Here is an 18,783-nt window from a genome sequence, read left to right as displayed (position 1 = left end):
CAAGAGCAATGTGGGGGAAAAAAAATAAATTGTCTTTCTTTTGAACCTGCGATCAACTTTATGATAGTAAGAAGTCTTACAACACCAGGTTAAAGTCCAACAGGTTTGTTTCGATGTCACTAGCTTTCGGAGCGCTGCTCCTTCCTCAGGTGAATGAAGAGGTATTCGTTCACCTGAGGAAGGAGCAGCGCTCCGAAAGCTAGTGACATCGAAACAAACCTGTTGGACTTTAACCTGGTGTTGTAAGACTTCTTACTGTGCTCACCCCAGTCCAATGCCTGCATCTCCACATCATGGCCACCATCAACTTTAGGATGAAACATCAAACAAGTCAGTTTCCTTATTCAGAGCGATCTCCTTATCAGTTAGTAAACTAACTAACATGATGGAGAACCTGGCCACTGGCACTCCACAGCAATAGCACCAGACCAAGGCTGAACAGTAATCAGTAACATCAGAAATGTAACTATCAGCCACCTTCACAATGATTTTTTTGTTCTTAATCAGCATGCAAATTAGCACACAGCACAGTATTAGATACAAAGATGTGTATTATATATTTATTTTAAATATTCATAATCCATTTTTTCCCACAAGTTAATTCATATTCCTGGTCAAAGAAGGTACCTGCTCCAAGTCCACTCCCAACGATATGGTTACCATCAAATACAATGGGCAAGAGACTATATGCCCTCTGGTAAACAGCTGGTACTTCTTCCTACCACTTTTGTGCCACACACCAGCTTACTTAACCATTTCAGATTAAATCGGAACTCCATATGAGCAACTAGAGATGCCATTCAAAAGGGATCCTGATTTACCTTAAGTTCCCTAATGGTTCCCTTTGGTTCACTGCATAACTGATGTTTTTGTAAAAAAGGGGAAGGGGAGAATTTAACTCGGGCAATGTGTCTTGTCTGCTGGCTGGAGGGCCAGCGAGAGCTCTACATTGCCTCATTTGGGGAGTCCCCATTGCATTAAGACCAAACACGAACCCTCTCTGAAATCAAGGATCCCAGGGTGGAAATCCCACAGTCCAAGCACTGCTAGCCAATCCGAGGCAGGTAACTGTCCATTGAAGGCAGCACCAACGGGAGTGCAGGAACCTGCCAGCAATGCCAATGCACCCACCAACTGTGAGGAATCCAGGTCATAGGTGATTACAGGCAAGATCGGGATAGTGGGGTAGGAGTTGCTCTGCCCCTTCCCATGCTGGGTTCCTTGATCACGTACTGAGCGCCTGACAATGAAGGAACCCCACGGGAGCCCGCAAGCAAACACAACAGTTTTCTTTTCAGGCTCCCTACTTAACAACTGTCCATCCACCACTAATTGAACACCAGCAGCAGTGTGATGAGCCCCTTAAGTGGGCACTAATTGCCTGCTTCGGGGCCTCAATGGAGTAGAAAGGCCATTCATGAGCACTCCTTCCATGGAGTTCCTGCACTCTGCACACTCTAGCCCGATTAAATCCATGCCCATCTCTAAACTCGCCTGAGGAAAAGGCATTGGGCGGGATTCTCCCTTCTGGGGACTAAGTCCCCACGCCCGCTGGAAAACGGGCGGGAATCACGCCGGACATTTTCCTAAAAAGTCCGGGGTGATTCTCCGTCTTCAAGGGGGCTAGCTTCGGCTGCCGGCGGGACCCTGTAGCAAGTGCCCGTGCGGCTGCGGTGCACGGCAGCCGGCCGCAGGTCCGCGCAACGGCCGTCTGCGTGCCGGCCCCCACGCAACATGGCGGAGCCCTACAGGGACCCGGTGAGGAGGAACATAGGCGCCCCCCCTCCCCCCCTCCCCCCCCGGAATGAGCGTGCCCGCCGATCGGTAGCGACCAATCGCAGGCCTTGCCACCGTGGAGCCCCCCCCCAGAGTCGGATCCCCCCGCCCCCCCCCACCAGGACAGCCCCCGCAGCCAGAATGCCGAGGTCCTGCCGGGTGGGACCACATGTGAACCACGCCAGCGGGACTCAGTGGAACTCGGTGGACACTTGGCCCATGGAGAGCAGAGAATCACCGTGGGGGCCGCTTTCAACGACCCCCGACCGGTGCCACGTCGATCACGCGCACGCGACTGGTGCCGATTCTCCGGTAGCCGGAGAATCGCGAGCCGGCGTGGGAGCCTATTTTGGGTAATTCTCCGCCCCTGCGCCGAGCGCGATTTCGGCGCGGAGGGTCGGACAAGCCCGCCCATTAAATTCCACTCATAATTAATGCAGCGATATGCTCATGATAATCAGCTTGAGATAGGCATTGATTTACCATTGAAACAGGTCTGCCTTTTCCCACTGCTCTTTTATTTCTTTGAAAAAATATTCCATCAACATGAATATTTCATTCTGTATCACTAAGCACAATGGACCATAGATTCTCCCACCATGTAACTCCATGTTTGTGGAATCAATACTTTGGATGCATTCTGCTACGTTTTGGGAGTTGATCCACATGGTATTCTTCTTCAAGTCTAAGCGTATTGCAAAACATGAACCAATGTGCAGCAGTATTATTGACGGCTCCACAATTCATGTCCTCCCAGCCATGGTTCAATTGGTAGTGAGTCAGGAGGTACAGTGTTCACGTCCAACTTCAGAGACCTGAGCAGATATTCTAGATTTACACTTCCATGTGACACTGAGAGTCTTTTTAAATATATTTTTATTGGCGTTTTCCATTTTTACAATTAACAACCAACCAGTTAAGTGCTTTAAGCGCTTTCATTTCCTCTGTTTCTCTGCAGAAAGCACTTAACTGTCTTTGATGGGGACCAGAAGCAGTCAGTCATAGCTAAATGTTTATCGACATTGTGGTTTGTTTCACAGCTGGGTACTTCAAAGCCAGTCATAGGAACAGGAGTAAACAATTCAACCCCTCGAGCTTGTCCCATCACTCAGTGAGATTATGGCCAATCTGTGGCCAAACTCCATGGGCGCGTTTCTCCCAGCCCCGCGCCGGCGATTTCATAGAAATCTATCGCTGCAAGAGAATCGCCGCAACCGCGCCGCCCCGACGGCACCGCGTGATTCTCCGAGGTGCGGAAAATCAGCGCCATTTGCGCCGCCGCATTTGGCACGGCGCCGGCCGCTGTACGAGGCCGGGCCGACGATTCTCCGGCCCAGGTGGGCCGAACGGCCACACGGGAAAAAGCAGAGACCTGCCGCCGCCGCCTACACCTAGTCGCTGCCGGCGGGAACTCTGCGCAAAGGTTTGGGGGCCGTCTGTAGGGGGGGGGGTGAGGAAGGGGGCTCCGTCCCGGGGGAGGGGGCCTCCGATGGGGTCTGTCCCACGATCGGGGCCCACCTATTGGTGGGCCGGTCTCTCCCCCCCCCCCCCGGGTCTACTTTGTTGCGTGTCCGGCCCAGAACCCCCGCGGCATGTTGGGTCGGGGCCAGCGCGTTCTGTAAAGCCACCGCGCATGTGCGCGTCGCCACTGCGTATGCGCGGGTTGGTGCCGCGACCAGTGAACCGCTCCAGCACCGTGCTGGCCCCCTGTGGGCTGTGGGGGCCAGAATCGCTAGTGCCCGCACCCGTTTCGCGCCGTCGTGAAACGCAACGGCGTTCACGACAGCGCGGACACTCTGTCCCGCGATCGGAGAATCCCGCCCCATATACCTGCCCTTGGCCCATTTCTCCTAATATTGTTGCTTAACAAAAATCTATCTCACATTTAAAATTAACAACTGTTCTAGCTTCAGATACTGTTTGGGGGAGAGAGTTCTAAACTTTTACCATGCTTTGTGTGAAGAAATACTTCCTAACATCTCTCCTGAACGGTATGGCCCTAAGTTTTAGACGATGACCCTCTCAGAAACTCCAAACCAGTGGAAATAGTTGATTTCTATCTACCCTGTCCTTTCCTGTTAATATTCACAGGACAAATCTGTGTGATCTCTTCTCGTAACTCAATTTTGGAAAGCTACATTGCACTCCCTCCAAGGCCAAAACAACCTTCCCAAGGTGTGGTGCCCAGAACTGCTCACAGTACTCCAAGCGGGGTCTAACCAGGGTTTTACATTGCTTCAAAATAACTTGTGTTTTTATACTCCAATCCTCTGGGTGAAATTCTCCCCCAACGGCGCGATGTCCGCCAACTGGCGCCCAAATCGGCGCCAATCAGACGGGCATTGCGCCGCCCCATAGGTGCGGAATGCTCCGCATCTTTGGGGGCCGAGCCCCAACATTGAGGGGCTAGGCCGACGCCGGAGGGATTTTCGCCCCGCCAGCTGGCGGAAATGGCGTTTGTTGCCCCGCCAGCTGGCACGGAAATGCGGCGCATGCGCGGGAGCGTCAGCGGCCGCTGACAGTTTCCCGGCGCATGCGCGGGAGCGTCAGCGGACGCTGACAGTTTCCCGTGCATGCGCAGTGGGGAGAGTCACTTCCGCCTCCGCCATGGTGAAGGCCGTGGCGGAGGCGGAAGGGAAAGAGTGCCCCCACGGCACAGGCCCGTCCGCGGATCGGTGGGCCCCGATTGCGGGCCAGGCCACCGTGGGGGCACCCCCCGGGGTCAGATCGCCCCGCGCCCCCCCCAGGACCCCGGAGCCCGCCCACGCCGCCTGGTCCTGCCGGTAAATACCAGGTTTGATTTACGCCGGCGGGACCGGCAATTTCTGGGCGGGGCTTCGGCCCATCCGGGCCGGAGAATTGAGCGGGGGGTCCCGACAACCAGCGCGGCCCGATTCCCGCCCCCACCCAATCTCCGGTGCCGGAGACTTCGGCGGGGGCGGGATTCACGGCAGCCAACGGCCATTCTCCGACCCGGCGGGGGGGTCGGAGAATGACGCCCTCTATATATAAAAGCTAGCACTCCATTACCCTTTTTGATTATTTTCTGCACTTGTTCGTGGCATTTTAAGAATCTATGCATCTCACTTCCGATTGCGGCAGGGATGAGCTAGCCGCAAGTTTCGGCGGCTCCAGCTCCGACGGAACTTCGGGCTCTTTTAAGAGCCCCAACGGGGACTTTGCCGGCCGAAAAACCCGGTGCGAGGTGCGTGGGAAGGGAGTCCCCCCCGAACGACGGAGGGAAAAACCGGCGGCGGCGGCTGCAGCCCGAAGAATCTTCAACCACAAGGTCAGAGGGAGTGGAGAACAAAATGGCGGCGGAGAAATCGCAGGCGACACGGGGACCTGAGCAGGACGAGGTTGTGAGACGGTGCGTGGATCTGCTGAAGAAGGAGGTAATGACCCCGATGTTACAGGCAATAGAGGGACTTAAGGAGACTTTAAAGACCCAGGAGACTGAGCTTCGCGTGGTGGAGCAGAAGGTGTCAGGTATTGAGGACGAGGTCCTGGGCCTGGCGGTCAAGACTCAGACACACGAGGCACTTCATAAAAAGTGTGCTGACAGGATTCAGGCCCTTGAAAATGGAGCGCGAAGGAAGAACCTTCGGATACTAGGTCTCCCGGAGGGTGTGGAAGGAGTGGACTGTGGAGCGTACGCAAGTAAGATGCTGAGCTCACTGATGGGTGCTGAGGCCCCTGCGGCCCCCATGGAGGTGGAGTGGGCAAATCGGATCCCGGCGAGAAGACCAAAAGCGGGAGAACCACCGAGGGCGATAATCGTGCGATTCTACCGCCTTAAGGACAGAGAAGAGGTCCTGAGATGGGCTAAAAAGGTGCGGAGTAGCAGATGGGAGAATGCTGTGGTAAGGATCTACCAGGATTGGAGTGCGGAGGTGGCGAGAAGGGGGGCGAGCTTCAACCGAGCCAAAGAGGTTTTGCACAAAAGGAAGGTGAAGTTTGGGATGCTGCAGCCGGCAAGACAATGGTCACGCATCAGGAGAGACACTATTATTTCGAGACGGCGGAGGAAGCATGGTCCTTCATCAATGAAGAGAAACTGGACCGGAACTGAGGGACTGATGCTGCAGGGAACTGTTATTGTTGTTATTATTGTTTTTGTTAATGTGATGGTGAAAGTTAATCGAGAAGTAAACAGGGAAGGGGGGGGACACTGGGGAAATGTGGCCGCCGGTGAGGGGGGAAAGGCGGGACATAGTCGGAGAATGGGGAAGGAGAGGGGGAGGGGAAAGGGAGCTGCGCCATAAGAGGCGGGTCAGGTAAAGGGATGTTCCCGCGCCAGAAAGAATAAGGCGGGAAAACAGGCGCAAGGCGGATGGGAGTTCCCTCACACCGGGGGGGGGGGTCGAGGAGCAAGAAGGAGTAGCCGGGGTCAGTTGAAGTCAGCTGACTTACGGAAGTGATATGGGGGGAGCAATCAAGCTAGATAGGGATCTAGCGGGGAGGGGAGGGGGGAGGTGGGGGGGGGGGGGGGAAGGGGACAACTGGGTTGCTGCTGCGGAAATCCAAAAGGAAATGGCTAAAGAGTGGGTGGTCGGGGGCGGAATGCGAGGCTGGGGGAGCGAGCGGGAGCGCGGAGGCGGGATATGGGACTGGCCTAGAGAAGGTGATGGCTAGTCGACACGGGAGGGGGGCAGGTAGCCCCCCAGTGAGGCTGATCACGTGGAACGTGAGAGGCCTGAACGGACCGATAAAAAGGGCCCGAGCGCTCGCGCATTTGAAAGGACTAAGGGCAGACGTGGTTATGCTCCAAGAGACGCACCTAAAGGTGGCGGACCAAGCTAGGCTAAGGAAAGGATGGGTGGGACAGGTGTTCCACTCAGGACTGGACGCAAAGAACAGAGGGGTGGCCATCTTGGTGGGGAAACGGGTAGCATTTGAAGCAAAGAACATCGTAGCAGATAGCGGAGGTAGATATGTAATGGTGAGTGGTAGGCTGGAGGGAATGGAGGTCGTGTTGGTTAATGTGTATGCCCCAAATTGGGATGATGCGGGGTTCATGAGACGGATGCTGGGGCGTATTCCGGGCCTGGAGGCAGGAAATTTGATTTTAGGAGGGGACTTCAATACGGTGCTGGACCCGGGGCTAGATAGGTCCAGCTCAAGGACTGGAAGAAGGCCGGCAGCGGCCAAGGTACTTAAGGGGTTTATGGACCAAATGGGGGGAGTGGATCCATGGCGATTTCTTAGACCCAGGGCTAGGGAGTATTCCTTCTTCTCCCACGTCCATAAAGTATACTCCCGGATAGATTTTTTTGTTCTAGGAAGGTCGTTGATCTCTAGGGTGGAAGAAGCTGAATACTCAGCCATAGCGGTTTCGGACCATGCCCCACATTGGGTGGACCTGCAAGTAGGAGAGGACAGGGAGCAGAGAACATTCTGGCGATTAGATGTGGGACTGATGGCAGATGAGGGAGTGTGTGCAAGAGTGAGGGGGTGTATTGAGAGATACCTGGAGGTCAATGACGACGGCGAGGTCCCTGTGGGAGTGGTCTGGGAAGCACTAAAAGCGGTGGTCAGAGGAGAGCTGATTTCTATTGGGGCCCACAAAAGGAAAACAGAGGCCAAGGAAAGGGATAGATTACTGGGGGAGATTTTAAGGGTGGACAGGGAATTTGCAGAGACCCCGGAGGAGGAGCTGTACAGGGAGAGGAGACGACTCCAGACCGAGTTTGACCTTCTGACCACCAGAAAGGCGGAGGTACTGTGGAGGAAGGCACAGGGGAGGAGGTATGAATATGGGGAAAAGACTAGTCGCCTGTTGGCGCACCAACTGCGAAAGAAAGCAGCAGCGAGGGAGATAGGAGGAATTAGGGATGAAAGGGGAGACACTGTGCGAAGGGCAGGAAAGATAAATGAGGTGTTCAAGACCTTTTATGAGGAACTGTATAGGTCTCAGCCCCCAGAGGGAGAGGAGGGGATGCGGCAGTTCCTGGACCAATTGAGGTTCCCGAAAGTGGAGGAGCAGGCGGTGGCAGGCCTGGGGGCTCCGATTGAGGTGGACGAGGTTATTAAGGGACTGGGAAGCATGCAAGCAGGGAAGGCCCTGGGGCCGGATGGGTTCCCGGTGGAATTCTACAGAAAATATGTGGACTTGTTGGCCCCGTTGTTGGCGAGGACGTTCAATGAGGCCAGGGAAGGGGGAACTCTACCCCCGACGATGTCGGAGGCGACGATATCGCTAATTTTGAAGAGGGACAAAGATCCGATGCAGTGTGGGTCCTATAGACCTATTTCACTATTGAACGTGGACGCCAAGTTGCTGGCAAAGGTACTGGCATCGAGGATAGAGGACTGTGTCCCGGGGGTGGTGCACGAAGACCAGACAGGGTTCGTAAAAGGGAGACAATTGAATGTTAACGTGCGACGACTATTAGGGGTGATAATGATGCCCTCAGTGGAGGGGGAGGCAGAGATAGTGGCGGCAATGGACGCAGAGAAGGCATTTGATAGGGTGGAGTGGGAGTATTTATGGGAAGTGTTAAGGAGGTTTGGGTTTGGGAACGGGTTTATTCGCTGGGTTAGACTACTTTATGGGGCACCAACGGCAAGCGTAGTTACAGGTCGACATAGATCCGAGTATTTCCGATTATATAGGGGAACAAGACAGGGATGCCCGCTGTCTCCATTGTTGTTTGCATTGGCAATTGAACCTCTGGCCATGGCGTTGAGAGACTCCAGGAAATGGAGAGGGGTGACTAGAGGGGGAGAAGAACACCGAGTCTCGTTATACGCGGATGACCTATTGTTATACGTGTCGGACCCAGCAGGGGGGATGATAGAGGTTATGCGAATTTTGAGGAGGTTCGGGCAATTTTCGGGGTAAAGGTTAAACATGGAGAAGAGTGAATTATATGTGATACATCCAGGGGACCAGAATAGAGAGATAGAAGGCTTACCGCTAAGGAAAGTGGAAAGAAACTTCCGATACTTGGGGATTCAGATCGCTAGGAGCTGGGGAACCTTGCACAGACTTAATCTGACACGGCTGGTAGAACAAATGGAGGAGGACTTTAAGAGGTGGGACATGCAGCCTTTATCGCTGGCGGGCAGGGTACAAGCAATTAAGATGGTGGTCCTCCCAAGGTTCTTATTTGTATTTCAATGTCTCCCTATTTTAATCACCAGGACCTTTTTTAATAACATAGATAGGAGCATTACGAGCTTTGTGTGGGCAGGGAAAGTTCCGAGAGTAAGGAGGGGGTTCCTTCAGCGCAGTAGGGACAGAGGAGGACTGGCACTACCGAACTTGGGAGATTATTATTGGGCCGTCAATGTGGCAATGATACGTAGATGGATGATGGAGGGTGAGGGAGCGGCGTGGAAAAGGCTGGAGAGAAGGTCCTGTAAAGGGACGAGTCTAGAGGCGCTGGTGACGGCACCGCTACCGCTCTCACCGAAAAAGTACACCACTAACCCGGTGGTGGCGGCAACACTGAACATATGGAGACAGTGGAGGCGACAGAGAGGGGTGCGGGGAGCCCTGGTGGGGTCCCCTATCAGGAACAACCATAGGTTCGCCCCAGGAAGAATGGATGGAGGATTTCAGAGCTGGTACCAGTTGGGAATTAGGAAGGCAGGAGATGTATTCATAGATGGGACTTTTGCGAGCTTGGGAGCACTGGAGGAAAAGTATAAGTTACCCTGGGGGAATTTCTTGAGATATATGCAGGTGAGGGCGTTTACTAGACAACAGGTGAGGGAATTTCCGCGGCTCCCGACACAGGGGATACAGGACAGGGTGCTTTCAGGGGTGTGGGTCGGAGAGGGCAAGGTGTCAGAGATTTATAGAGAGATGAGGGAAGAGGGGGAGGAGTCGGTGGGCGAACTAAAAAGAAAGCGGGAAGAAGAATTAGGGGAGGAGATAGAGGAGGGTATGTGGGCTGATGCCCTAAGCAGGGTAAATTCCTCTTCCTCATGCGCCAGGCTTAGCCTGATTCAATTTAAGGTGCTACATAGAGCACACATAACGGGGCAAGATTGAGCAGGTTCTTTGGAGTGGAGGACAAATGTGGGAGTTGTGGCGGGAGCCCGGCAAACCACGCACATATGTTTTGGGCGTGCCCGGCACTGGAAGGGTATTGGAAGGGAGTGACAGGAGTGATTTCGCAGGTGGTGAACGCCCGGGTCAAACCAGGCTGGGGGTTAGCTCTATTTGGAGTTGCGGAAGAGCCGGGAGTGCAGGAGGCGAAAGAGGCCGATGTCGTGGCCTTTGCGTCCCTCGTAGCCCGGCGCAGGATCCTACTCATGTGGAAGGAGGCGAAACCCCCCGGACTGGAGGCCTGGGTAAACGATATGGCGGGGTTTATTAAACTGGAGCAGATAAAGTTTGCCCTGAGAGGATCGGCTCAAGGGTTCACCAGGCGGTGGCAGCCATTTCTCGACTACCTAGGGGAACGTTAGAGGGAAGACAGATGACCAGCAGCTGCAACCCAGGGGGGAGGGGGGGAGGAGGTTTAGTTGAGTATAGGTCAATAAAGTATGAGGTTTTGTTACTTGTGTATTATTATTATTATTATTGTTAAAAAGTTAAAAATTTCTGTTTTGTTATTGTTATCGTTTCGTTTGTTTTGTAAGCGGGAAAAATGTTGCTCAGGGAAAAAAAATTTCAATAAAATATATATATTTTTTAAAGAATCTATGCATCTGAACCCCCAAGCCTCTTTGGGCATCCACTGTACCTAACCTCTTTCCATTTGGGAGGCATGGTAGCACAGTGGTTAGCACTTTTGCTTCACAGTGCCAGGGTCCCAGGTTCGATTCCCGGCTTGGGTCTGTCTGTGTGGTGTTTGCACATTCTCCCTGTGTCTGCGCAGGTTTCCTCTGAGTGCTCTGGTTTCCTCCCACAAGTCCCGAAAGATGTGCTGTTAAGTAATTTGGACATTCTGAATTCTCCCTATGTGTTCCCGAACAGGCGCCGGAATATGACGACCAGGGGCTTTTCACAGTAACTGCATTGCAGTGTTAATGTAAGCCTACTTGTGACAATAACGATTATTATTATTATTATTAATTTAGGAAGTACTCTGCTTTATCCTTTTTGGTCCAAAATGGATGACCTTACACTTAGAACATCGAACATTACAGCGCAGTACAGGCTCTTCGGCCCTCGATGTTGCGCTGACCTGTACTCTAAATCCCATCTACACTATCCCCTTATCGTCCACTTGTCTATCCAATGACCATTTGAATGCCCTTAGTGTTGGCGAGTCCACTACTGTTGTAGGCAGGGCATTCCACGCCCTTACTACTCTCTGAGTAAAGAACCTACCTCTGACATCTGTCTTATATCTATCTCCCCTCAATTTAAAGGTATGTCCCCTCATGCTTGACATCACCATCCGAAGAAAAAGGCTCTCACTGTCCACCTTATCCAATCCTCTGATCACCTTGTATGCCTCAATTAAGTCACCTCTTAACCTTCTTCTCTCTAACGAAAACAGCCTCAAGTCCCTCAGCCTTTCCTCATAAGATCTTCCCTCCATACCAGGCAATATTCTGGTAAATCTCCTCTGCACCCTTTCCAATGCTTCCACATCCTTCCTATAATGCGGCGACCAGAATTGCACGCAATACTCCAAATGCGGCCGCACCAGAGTTTTGTACAGCTGCAACATGATCTCATGGCTCTGAAACTCAATCCCTCTACCAATAAAAGCTAACACACCGTACGCCTTCTTAACAACCCTCTCAACCTGGGTGGCAACTTTCAGGGATCTATGTACATGGGCACCGAGATCTCTCTGCTCATCCACACTCCCAAGAATCTTACCATTAGCCCAGTACTCTGTCTTCCTGTTATTCCTTCCAAAATGAATCACCTCACTCTTTTCTGCATTAAACTCCAAACTCAGCCCAGCTCTGCAGCTTATCTATATCCCTCTGTAACTTGTACCATCCTTCTGCACGGTCCATAACTCCACCGACTTTACTGTCATCTGCAAATTTACTCACCCATCCTTCTACGCCCTCCTCCAGGTCATTTATAAAAATGACAAACAGCAGTGGCCCCAAAACAGATCCTTGTGGTACACCACTAGTAACTGAACTCCAGTCTGAACATTTCCCATCAACCACCACCCTTTGTCTTCTTCCAGCTAGCCAATTTCTGATCCAAACTGCTAAATGATCCTGAATCCCATGCCTCCGTATTTTCTGCAGTAGCCTACCGTGGGGAACCTTATCAAACACTTTACTGAAATCCATATACACCACCAAACTGCTTTACCCTCATCCACATGTTTGGTCACCTTCTCAAAGAACTCAATAAGGTTTGTGAGGCACGACCTACCCTTCACAAAACCATGTTGATTATCTCTAATCAAATTATTCCTTTCCAGATGATTATACATCCTATCTCTTATAAACCTTTCCAAGATTTTGCCCACAACAGAAGTAAGGCTCACTGGTCTATAGTTATCGGGGTTGTCTCTACTCCCCTTCTTGAACAAGGGGACAACATTTGCTATCCTCCAGTCTTCTGGCACTATTCCTGCAGACAAAGATGACTTAAAGATCAAAGCCAAAGGCTCAGCAATTTCCTCCCTAGCTTCCCAGAGAATCCTAGGATAAATCCCATCCAGCCCAGGGGACTTATCTATTTTCACACTTTCCAGAATTGCTAACACCTCCTCCTTATGAACCTCAAGCCCTTCTAGTCTAGTAGCCTGAATCTCAGACAACATTGTCCTTGTCCTGTGTGAAAACTGACAAAAAATATTGATTTAGCACCTCTCCTATCTCCTCGGACTCCAAGCACAACTTCCCGCTACTGTCCATGACTGGCCCTACTCTTACCCTTGTCATTCGTTTATTCCTGACATATCTATAGAAAGCTTTAGGGTTATACTTGATCCTACCTGCCAAAGACTTCTCATGTCCCCTCCTGGCTCTTCTTAGCTCTCTCTTTAGGTCCTTCCTAGCTAACTTGTAACTCTCGAGCGTCCTAACTGAACCTTCATGTCTCATCTTTACATAAGCCTCCTTCTTCCTCTTGACAAGTGTTTCGGCTGCTTTAGTAAACCACGGTTCCCTTGCTCGACCACTTCCTCCCTGCCAGACAGGTACATACTTATCAAGGACACGCAGTAGCTGTTCCTTGAACAAGCTCCACATTTCCATTGTGCCCATCCCCTGCAGTTTTCCTCTCCATCCGATGCATCCTAAGTCTTGCCTCATCGCATCATAATTGCCTTTCCCCAGATATAACTCTTGCCCTGCAGTATATACCTATCCCTTTCCATCACTGAAGTAAACGCAATGGAATTGTGGTCACTATCACCAAAGTGCTCACCTTCCTCCAAATCGAACACCTGTCCTGGTTCATTACCCAGTACCAAATCCAATATGGCCTCGCCTCTCATTGGCCTATCTACATACTGTGTCAGGAAACCATCCTGCACACATTGGACAAAAACAGACCCATCTAAAGTACTCGAACTATAGCGTTTCCAGTCAATATTTGGAAAGTTAAAGTCCCCCATAACAACTACCCTGTTGCTTTCGCTCCTATCCAGAATCATGGGCGAAATTCTCCGTTATCGACGGAAAGTCCGCCAATCGGCGCAAAAAACGGCGCAAATCCCACTTGCGTCACGTCATAAAAATGGGACGATAGTCTCCGGCCCGAAATGGGCTAGCAGCGACGTAACGGGATCCGCGCCTGCGCAGTGGTTCACGCCGTGCAGCGTCATACGCGCTGCGCGGCGTGACGGCTCATAAGGCCGCGCTGCTCCCCCCCAACCGACCGGAACACCCGACCACAACACCCGACTGGATGGCTGGCCGTCGCTCAGCCCCGAGGTTCGAGTCACGCGATGTGGAGGCGCTCCTGGACGCGGTGGAGCAGAGGAGGGACGCCCTGTATCCCTCTGAGTTGCAGAGTTGCCCCACGCCACAGCCGGCGTCTGTGGAGGGAAGTGGCAGAGGCCGTCACCGCTGTGGCCCTGACACCACGGACAGGCACCCAGTGCCACAAGAAGGTGAACAACCTCGTCAGAGCAGGCAGGGTGAGCCTCCCCCATATCCCCCCCTCCCCATATCCCCCCTCCCCCATATCCCCCATATCCCCCCCTCCCCCATATCCCCCCTCCCCCATATCCCCCCTCTCCATATCCCCCCTCCCCCATATTCCCCATATCCCCCCTCCCCCATATCCCCCCTCCCCCATATCCCCCCTCCCGCATATCCCCCATATCCCCCCCTCCCCCATATCCCCCCTCCCCATATCCCCCCTCCCCCATATCCCCTATATCCCCCATATCCCCCCTCCCCCATATCCCCCCTCCCCAATATCCCCCATATCCCCCCTCCCCCATATCCCCCCTCCCCCATATCCCCCCTCCCCCATCTCCCCCATATCCCCCATATCCCCCCCTCCCCCATATCCCCCATATCCCCAAGTGAATCCAGCCCTAACCTCTGCAATGCACGTGCAACCGATGGCGTGCATTCATATACCTGCCTAACACTGTTGCCTTTTACCCCTGCCACCACCCCCCCCCCCACAGGAGAAGCGCGCACACAACAATAGGGAGCATGTGAGGACTGGAGGAGGGCCCGCTGATGAGAGGCCACTGACCGTACACGAGGAAAGGGCCCTGGAACTGGCTGGCGGACCTGAGGACCGGGAGGGTGCTGATGCAGAGGTCGGGGGCCCACCAGCAAGTGAGCCACCGACAGCCCGTCCCCCTATATCCCCCTCCCCCGTATCACCTGATCACTGCCTGATGTCTAACCATGCATGCTTCATTGTGTATCGCAGGACCAAACGTCCAGGCACCCATCCCCGCAGATGCACACCGCCCGCAGGATGCCCCTCGGAGACCACAGGAGACGGAGAGACCCGCACCCTCCAGCATGCGACGCCCGCAGGATGCCCCTCGGAGACCACGGGAGACGGAGAGACCCGGACCCTCCAGCATGCGACGCCCGCAGGATGCCTCTCGCACACCACGGGAGACGGAGAGACCCGGACCCTCCAGCATGCGACGCCCGCAGGGTGCCCCTCGCACACCACGGGAGACGGAGAGACCTGGAGCAACAGGGGGACGACACCCCCGTCACGTGCGGGAGCGACCACCCAGCGATGAGGGGGGCAGCCACAGGCACCCGTCACATCCGAGCCAGGACACCACTACCCAGGACACCACTACCCAGGACACCACTATCCAGGACACCCCTACCCGGGACAACACTACCCAGGACACCCCTACCCGGGACAGCACTACCCGGGACAGCACTACCCGGGACAGCACTACCCAGGACACCCCTACCCGGGACAGCACTACCCGGGACAGCACTACCCAGGACACCCCTACCCGGGAAGACGAAATACCGGACAGTGACTCAGAGTGGATGGGTGGAGACGAACCCCCACCCCAAAGTGCCATGGAGTCAGAGTGGGACGAAGAGCACGACACAACGCCACTGCTGTCACCAACACCCTCCACCATCGCAGAAACACTCACCACGGTTGGGCACTTTAGTGATGAGGCGTCTGGTACACTCACTTGTGCGCACAACACAGCCGTCCCGGTACAGCAGGTGGAGGTAGGAGCAGCAGAGGGACCGGTCGGTCAGAGGGCAGCCCAGGCCAAGCGAACATCTGCCGCCCAGATGGATCCCGGGTTCCTGCAGTTACCACACCCACACATAGATCCGATGCAACCACCGACCCGGAGACGAGCGAAGAGGGTGACGGGTGGCTTGCGGCGGCTGCGGTCGCAGGTGGAGGAGTCCACCCGCGTCCAGGAGCTGGGAGTGGTCCCGGTCATGCGTGCCACCCAGGCTGACACCGCACGGGTGGCGTCCGCGGTGGAGGCAATGGGTGCGACGGTGTCAGACATGGGGAACGGTTTGCGAGGCCTGGGGCCTTCCGTGCAGGCGGCGTCTGTGGCCCAGGAAATGGCTGCCCTCTCACAGGAGGCCATGAGCCAGTGCCAGCGCCAGATGGCAGAGGCGCTCAACGCCATAGCCCAGTCTCAGCAGGCCATGGCCCAGTCTCAGCAGGCCATAGCCCAGTCTCAGCAGGCCATGGCCCAGTCTCTGCAGGCCATGGCCCAGTCTCTGCAGGCCATGGCCCAGTCTCAGCAGGCCATGGCCCAGTCTCAGCAGGCCATCGCTGAGGGCATCGGCGCCAGTGGCCATGTGCGAGCCGGCGTCGCACTGTCACAGACAGGGTTTGACAACACCCTGGGCTCCATGGCTGCAAACCTGCAGACCCCTGTCGATACCAGCACGGGCCTCCAGGACTGGCAGCGCCAGATGTCGGGGGGGCGTCGGATGGCCAGTCCGTTCGCATCCCCCACCCATGTAGAGGCCTGGGGGCCATCGGGCACCCCGAGGGAGGAGGAGGTGGTGTGGTCCGTCCCGGCTCCCTCTGTAGGGGAGGTCCCGGTACACCGCGACACCTCGGACTCCCCCCCCTTCCGTCCCAGGTGCATCGGGTGGGCAACGGGCAGGACAGGCTGGCAGCTCGCCATCCCAGTCGCACGGGCCGCAGCCTGGCCCATCTAGGCCAGGACGCCCCAGGAAACGGCCGCCAAAGGGATCCAGTGTCAGAGGGCAGGAATCACAGGAGTCCACCTCCAGTTCTGCTGTACCGTCTGGGGAACCACGTAGACGTAGTCAAAGGGCCCGTAAGGCCAAACAATTAGACACTGAGTAAGTTGGCACGGGTGCAGGGCACAGATGAGTTTTAGGGGCTAGGGCACGTGCATGAACTCCTTTGGTTATTAAAGTCAATGTTACACCTACCGAAGCTGCCTTTGTGCTCTGTCCAAAGTGTGCGGGGGTGTCATGTACGTTGAGCGCAAGTGTGTGTGTGAGGGGTGGTCTTACCTCAGCCCCAGGTGAGTCTGCCCCCTTCCCCCTGGGCCGCCATCAACATCCCCCAGGCAGAGGACGGGACCGTGCGCTGCAGTGTCACAGCCGCATGCAGGGATGGTCCGGGTGGATGGTGGTACTGTGGCCATGGGTCAGACATAGTCCAACGATGTAGAGCCAGGAGCTCATCGCAGGGCGGGTTGTCATCATCCTCCATGGCCTGCGATAGACACGCGTCCACCCGCAACTGGGTGAGCCCGGCCCGTTGTGCCGCCGGTGGATCGGCAATGGGGGGGGTGGGGGGGTGGTGTGCATGCGGGTGGGGTGTGTGGGGTTGGGGAGGGGGGTGAGGGTGCTGGGTGGGTGGATGGGTGAGGGGTGTGGGTGGTCGGCTGTTGCCATGGTGTGCGGTCTGTGGCCATACTACCCGATTCCCACGCCCATCTAGTCAGTGGAGCGGGCGGCTATCAGTCTGTCCCGTGCCCGCTGGGCCAGCTGGTAACGGTGGACAGCCACCCGCCTGTGTCTACCCCGTCTGCCCTGACCATTGCCCCCATCCCCCTCATCTGGGGAGGACTGTGCCTCTTCCTGCTGCTCCTCCACTCCGCCCTCCTCTGCCTGCGGCACATCGCCCCTCTGCTGGGCTATGTTGTGCAGGACGCAGCACACCACAATGATGCGGCCGACCCTATCTGACCGATACTGGAGGGCGCCCCCAGAGAGGTCCAGGCACCTGAAACGCATCTTCAGCACGCCAAAGCACCTCTCGATCACTCCCCTTGTCGCTACATGGGCATCATTGTAGCGGTTCTCCGCCTCATTGCGTGGCCTCCGTATAGGCGTCATCAGCCATGATCGCAATGGGTAGCCCCTGTCGCCCAGCAACCAGCCCCTCAGCCGGGGATGGTGTCCCTCGTACATGCCGGGGATGGATGACCGCGACAACACGAATGAGTCGTGTACACTGCCTGGGTGACGGGCGCAGACGTGCAGGATCATCATGCGGTGGTCGCAGACCACCTGTACGTTCATCAAATAGGTCCCCTTCCGATTAGTGAACATGGCCCTGTTATCTGCAGGTGGCCGCACAGCGACGTGCATCCCATCGATCGCGCCCTGGACCATGGGGAACCCGGCCACGGCAGAGAAGCCCACGGCCCTGGCATCTTGGCTGGCCCGGTCCACGGGGAAGCGGATGTAGCGGTGCGCCATGGCATAAAGGGCATCTGTCACTGCCCGGATGCACCGGTGCACCGATGTCTGCGATATGCCGGACAGGTCCCCACTCGGTGCCTGGAATGACCCCGTTGCATAAAAGTTCAGGGCCACCGTAACCTTGACGGACACGGGGAGAGGGTGTTCCCCGCCAGTGCCACGCGGTGACAGGTGTGCCAGCAGGTGGCAGATGTGTGCCACGGTTTCCCGGCTCATCCGGAGTCTCCTCCTGCATTCCCGGTCCGTAAGGTCCTGGTATGACTGGCGGGGCCGGTACACACGGGGTGCCCTCGGGTGCCTCCGTTGCCGTGGGGCCGCGACCTCCTCCCCCTCCTCGTCCTGTCGGTCAGGTGTCCCTCCAGCCTGGGCGGCTGCCGCCTGCCCCTCTGCGGCAGCCTGCGCCGCCTCTCTGGCACGCTCCTCCTCCTCCTCCTCATCCAGGGCAACATAGACATGAGCGGCTGCCACCACGGCGGCCAACATCGCTGGATGATCTGAAAACATGACGGCCTGGTGGGGGGGAGGGGAACGACGACATGTCATCATTGCCCATATCCCCTCCTCCCCCCAGCCAGGTGGCATGGACCGCATGGGTCCAACTGTTGGAGGCTGGCACCTGGCCAGGTGGACCAACTCATTTGCCCTCCCATCACCCTCCTCGGCACGGACCCCCTCCCCAACCTCCACCCCAGCACGGACCCCCCCCCAACCTCCACCCCGGCACGGACCCCCTCCAACCCCCAACCTCCACCCCAGCACGGACCCCCCCCAACCGCAACCCCAGCACGGACCCCCTCCAACCCCCAACCTCCACCCCAGCACGGACCCCCTCCCCAACCTCCACCCCAGCACGGAGCCCCCCCCAACCTCCACCCCGGCACGGACCCCCTCCCCAACCTCCACCCCAGCACGGACCCCCTCCCCAACCTCCACCCCAGCACGGAACCC

The 18,783-nt window shown here is 55.7% G+C and overlaps 1 protein-coding gene across 1 annotated transcript in view; it reads right to left on the bottom strand.

The window, feature by feature from the left end:
* The window catches only part of frem3 (Fras1 related extracellular matrix 3), a 305,423-nt gene that overhangs the window by 81,321 nt on the left and 205,319 nt on the right, over nucleotides 1-18,783 (bottom strand). The window lies entirely within an intron of this gene.

This window comes from Scyliorhinus torazame, chromosome 3 (assembly GCF_047496885.1).
Source record: "Scyliorhinus torazame isolate Kashiwa2021f chromosome 3, sScyTor2.1, whole genome shotgun sequence".
In the NCBI taxonomy this organism is placed as follows: domain Eukaryota; kingdom Metazoa; phylum Chordata; class Chondrichthyes; order Carcharhiniformes; family Scyliorhinidae; genus Scyliorhinus; species Scyliorhinus torazame.
The sequence above is the reverse complement of the archived record's forward strand: the minus strand, read 5'-3'. Positions and strand labels throughout refer to the sequence as shown.